Source organism: Capsicum annuum, chromosome 10, assembly GCF_002878395.1.
Source record: "Capsicum annuum cultivar UCD-10X-F1 chromosome 10, UCD10Xv1.1, whole genome shotgun sequence".
NCBI lineage: Eukaryota > Viridiplantae > Streptophyta > Magnoliopsida > Solanales > Solanaceae > Capsicum > Capsicum annuum.
The window spans coordinates 1,485,073-1,490,697 of record NC_061120.1 but is presented as its reverse complement, the minus strand read 5'-3'; the positions used below and the strand labels follow the sequence as shown (position 1 = coordinate 1,490,697).

At 34.6% G+C, this 5,625-nt stretch overlaps 1 protein-coding gene across 3 annotated transcripts in view; it reads right to left on the bottom strand.

Annotated features, from left to right (window-relative positions):
• The window catches only part of LOC107844927 (gluconokinase), a 27,704-nt gene that overhangs the window by 12,258 nt on the left and 9,821 nt on the right, over nucleotides 1-5,625 (bottom strand). For all 3 annotated transcript variants that reach the window (XR_007046038.1, XR_007046036.1, XR_007046037.1), the window contains 2 exons: nucleotides 4,631-4,717; nucleotides 2,007-2,388 (listed from right to left, as the gene is read on the bottom strand). The gene's annotated coding sequence lies outside the window, so the exon portion shown is untranslated. The remainder of the gene's footprint in view (nucleotides 1-2,006; nucleotides 2,389-4,630; nucleotides 4,718-5,625) is intronic.

Here is a 5,625-nt window from a genome sequence, read left to right as displayed (position 1 = left end):
CGATAAAAAATCATTGTGACGCCCCTATCCTTAGAAATTCATAGGCTTACACACACGAAAAAAAAACCAGAAATAATCCGCAATTCTTGCATTTCTCCGCGTTTGTCCTAAAATAGACTACGTCCGCCTCTGCGAAGCAATCCTTATCATTTAATAGATCATCACGGATGCAAACATTATTTATCGGGAAAAAATCATGCGGGCACACCTATCCCAGAAATTCATAGGCTAACACACGAAAAAAACAAAATAAACCGCAATTCCTATTTTTTCGCTCATTTGTTCAAAAATAGACTACGTCCGCCTCAACGAAGCAGTCCTTATCATTTAATAAATTGTCACGGGCACAGCCATGAGTTTTTAGTAAAAAATTCCTCCAACGCACTTATCCCCAGAAATTCATAGGCTAACAACACACAAAAAAAAAAATCTAAAAAAAATCCACAATTTCTGCTTTTTTGCTCGTTTATCCAAAAATAAAATACGTCCAACTCTCCGAAGCAACCCGTATCATTTAATAGATCATCATAGCGCATCCATGAGTTTTACTGGGTATGTTTTAGTTACATACATGAGAATGTTTAGGAAAAGTTAACCTCCTTGGTATTTTTTTTTGTGTGTGTGTGTGTTGGGGGGGGGAGGGGGGTGCGAATGAGAACTTCTTTAAGGCAGAGGTTCTCTAAATCTAACATTTCTACCTACAGAGACATAAAATCCTTTAATAGGAATAAGACTTTTGGCAAAGAACACACAAAGTATAAACATAACATCAACAAAATACTTTTGAAAAAAAAAAAAGATAAAATTAAAAATTAAACACAACTTTCTCTAGTTTAATGTGATTCATATAATAAAATTCAGAATCAAACATAACTTCCTCTAAGTTACCAGAAAACTCTGACAAATATTTATGCCTCAATCTTTGTTAAAATTTTGCATTTGTTTGAACTAGTTAGTTACTATGTAAAAAACATTAACTCATTAACTTACATTGTTACATCAAGAAAGGACATTCAGCATGTATGGATGTCAAACCTTTCCAATTCTGGAAGGATAAAGGATAATTGGTGCTCGTGTGGGCTTGTGATTGAGCCAAGGTATGTCAGAAAAGAGAAGGCTGAAACTCCGCAAAAAAAGTAAGAAGTATGAACAGCCATGGTTTAAAAGCAATGGACTTCCTATACAACAACAACAACAACATACCCAGTATATTCCCACCTAGTGGGGTCTGGGGAGGGTGTACGCAGACCATACCACTACCTCAGGTGAAGCAGAGAGGTTATTTCCGATAGACCCCCAACCTCAAGACATATAACAGTATAACAAACATAAAAATATTAAAGCATATAAACTAATACAATATGCAAAATAAACTAACACTACTAGCTAATATAGGAAACAATACAACCCCAAGACAATACTATAAACCATCAATCCGAATCAGAAGAATATTAAAGACAATCAGTATGCAATTTCTGTATTTCCATAATAATCGTCTCAGACAATTGTGTTCTCTAGTTTCTTACGAAAATTGCAACTCAAGAAAGTTAAATTGAGCAAATTGGACTTTTTTTTCATATTTTACAAGAGAATATAAATTAAGGAACTTATAGGGAAGGATTTGTTTATGTTATTTTTTAAGAATGGAAATTAAACAATCCTTACATCGACTAGGACTGTTATTTTCCCTTAAACATCACCAATCAATTCTCTTCAAGACATGGACATCCCTTTCTAAAATTGCTCATGAACAGCATTTACTAGAGTCGCAGCACAAATGATCCATCAAAGCTAGAGTTAGACCAAACTTTTCAGCATACATTGCTATCCTAACAATATCGCCAATATAGACAGCAACCGCATAAGGTCAAAGCCTTTCTCCTTAATGGCAATATAATCAACTATAACATGTTGAATTTTCAACATATAGAAGACAGTCACGTAAGAAAACTTACAAATATTAACTGGTGCATTTTATGATAAAAGGAAAATGTAACACGACTTACCTCTATAAGTCCGTGGTTCACACCTATGTCAGAATAACTGATTATTTCCTCCAATGGAGATCACATATGATTATGTTGTTTGCCCCAGCTTGCCCAATACAATCTGCCAAAAATTTGTTGTCCTAACAACTTATCAACACCCTTCGGATATTTTGTTTATCTGCTTTAATCTTATTAATAGACTTACACATCATTTGCAGGGACTAAGAACAAGTCCTCTTATTTGACTAAGATGTAATTCTAGCTACTCTTTAACTTTTTGTTTCGCGCAGACAGAAGGGTGTCCGATTATATTGAACAAGCTAGTGCAAATAACATAATCATGTTTGACATGAGCAACTTCAGAATTGGACGTCACGGTAAGAAGACTTGATCTTAGCCCCTGCAAATGATGAGTAGGCGTATTAATAATAACAAAGCAGATAAAGGAAATATTATTTTTTCTTAGAATGGTAACTTTGATAAAGAATATGTATCATACTAACTTATCATATTAGAGATTTTTATGTTTGTGTAGGTAGAGGTGTTAGACTTTGAGAACCTCTACTTTAGAGAAGTCTGGCATTAGCCAAGAAAATAATTAAAGTAAGTTAAATAATTGTAAGAGTTAAATGGTCAAAAACACACTAAAAATATCCCCATTTTTTAAGTTTCATACCTAAACTATTAGGCGTTCAAGTTTCCTACGTAAACTATCACCAACTATTGACGAAAACATACCTCAACTATCAATTATTCATTTATCTTACCTACTGATACAAGACAGCTCACAAAGGACACAAAACAGTCCACAAAGAACAAGACATAAAACGGCAACAATAAGAGAAGCACAAAACACAAACGATTTGCAATATATTAAAGGATAGATGGTTAGACAAATGCTTACATAAACATTAGAAACGCTAAGATGTATCAAATCTAAGGACCTCTAACACCTACAAAAACAATCACCAAAACCCTTACAGTGACACAAGAGGGACGTTACCTCCTCAAGCACCAACGTTTCAAGCCAAGTTGCAACTCAAGTAAATCCACACTTGAAACAGCCCTCATTTCGGTTTTGGCTTTTCCAAGCCCTACAACTAAGGTGTTTCACTCTCAAAACCTAGAGAGAATTAGGTGTTACAATGTTTCAAAGTCTTCCATCAATAAATAACCAAGTATGAAAATAAACCCTAAAGAGCCTACTTATAGCTATTACAAAATGAAGACAAAATGACCCTAATGCCCTTAATGAAAGGAACTCCTATGGAGTGTAAGGAAAGGGCACAAAATGACCAAAACACCCTTAAGTAGAGTGGCGGTTTTGGAGTGTTTTAAGGCTCTTCAATGCTTCAAAAACCATGAGCCATTTAAGTGTGGTCCAAAACCGTGAGTCCTCAAGTCTTTAATGCTCCAAGCAATCTTCCACACACAACCTTGCTTAATGGCATGCTCAAAACCGGTCCTCCATGCTTGTTCTTGTATATTCGAGGTGACCAAGTCTTGAGTCTCTATGTGTTGGCCTCCAAAGATGTCATCAAAAGCTAAGTTGGCCATTTGGCTCGTATCACCTACGATGGTGATATTTCAAGTAGGAAAAGTAAACAATTAATAGTTGAGGTGTGTTTTGATTAATAGTCGGTGTTTCTCTAATTTTAAACATTCTCGTTTATGTTTGTTGGCCACTACTATTTGTGATGGAGCTAGGCTTCTACGACGGGAAGAGGAACGAAGATGTCTATCTTGTAGCACTCACACATTGTTTATCTTAGCTAGAAGAGTTAATAGTCAAAAACACAACTAAATAGTTAGTGTTAATACAAGTGGGAAACTTGCACACCGAATAATTCAAGTATGAAAATCAAAATATAGGGATACGTTAGGTGTGTTTTTTGAACCTTGATGCTCCCTAGAATCAAAAACACACCTCAGGTATTCAGGTCTTTTGAGTTACATACCTGAACGATCAGGTGAGTACGTTTTCTACATGAAGTATCACCAACTATTTATCAAACAACACCTTAACTATCAAGTGTTCACTTCTCTCCTACCTGAAGTCATCATATTTCACGTGGAAAAAGCAAACAATTGATAACTGAGATAGATTTTGATAAATAATTGGTGATAATTTGATAGGTAAAAATATTTTTAATCAATGGCTTTGACCATTGTCATCATAGTTGGACGTTAGGTTATACCTAAACAGATATTAATGTCCTTTCTTCAGGGAGAAAGATCCTGAGGACAAAGTTTTCCTTTGATATTTATGTGAACAAAAGTTCTTTTATAGGGTGGAAAAAAGAATTTCTTCCTGATCTTTTCAATATTCTTTTGAGTTAGGTTTTCCTCTTTATTGAATCTTTGTTAGGTTATTCTAATTAATTATGCAACCCAATAATAAAGATTCTTGAGTTATTACATAGTGCATAATTAATCAACAATTCTAATGTCCAAAATTTCTTGTGTGATCCTTAACTTTAAAATTTTTGTTCAATTGAAGATGTTGTGACTAGCACCCAAGGGTGTGGCCATGTGGTTCAATGAAGTTGGGTTGAGCATCTGAGATCTCAGGTTCAATTCCCAACAGAGACAAACGCTAGGTGATTTATTCCATCTATTCTAGCCTTTGTGGACAGAATTACCTGGTACCTGTTGTGCTGGTGGGAGGTGGCAGGTATCCCGTGAAATTAGTCGAGGAGCACGTAAGCTGGCCCGGACAGCACGGTTATCTAAAAAAAGAAAAAAAAATAAAGATGTTGTGACTAAGTTTCAATTAAATAAAACTATAGATCACCTAGACATTAGTCCTTATTTAATGTCTATAATTTCCTTATGTGATCCTCAATATGATATATAAATTTATTTAATAAAGATAATTGTGGCTAAATTTAATTAAATAAATGATATGAACCACTAGACACTAAATATAATATTTGTACTGAAAAGCAACAAACAATATGCATTCAAACATAGTTTGGTAAGGTATGTCAAGTTGCTATGTAGAAATATCAAAACAGATCAATTACTCTACAGATGCATTTTAAAGAAGGAATTATTATGTAAAACAAAATAGTGGCGGATGAAATTTGTAAAAACAAATGAAACACAAGGTGATGAGGATCCGTAAGGAAAGTAACATAATGTATAAAAAATGAAGAACATGATGAAGATGCTCTGTCACTGTCTGGAAAGCTACATAATGTATAAGGAATTAAACATAGGAAATACTATAATAGCAACTATTGGTAGTGGTGTGATGATAAGGCCATGTTATTTTTTTATTCTATGTTGATTTGTGCATATCTTTTTTTTTTTTGATAATCAAGTGATTTTCGAGGGTAAATGTTGGGATGGCTCTAGTCTACTGGTAAGAGCACAACATGTATGAGCTCATCTGTGCCCATAAGTCACACTTATCAAAAAGGAAATTTATGTAGCCATGAAGTGGTAGATCTTTGAAGGTCAATGGAACATATTTTTGAACTATCAGAGAAGTTTCCAAAAGACGCACGTGATATATTTACAAGTAAACACTGGATTCAGTTGAACCCGTAGTCAATACACTCCATCCGTTTCTGATTTTAACGTCGTCCAAAACGTCCTCTGTATAAAGCCACCTCAACCTTCCTCCACACAC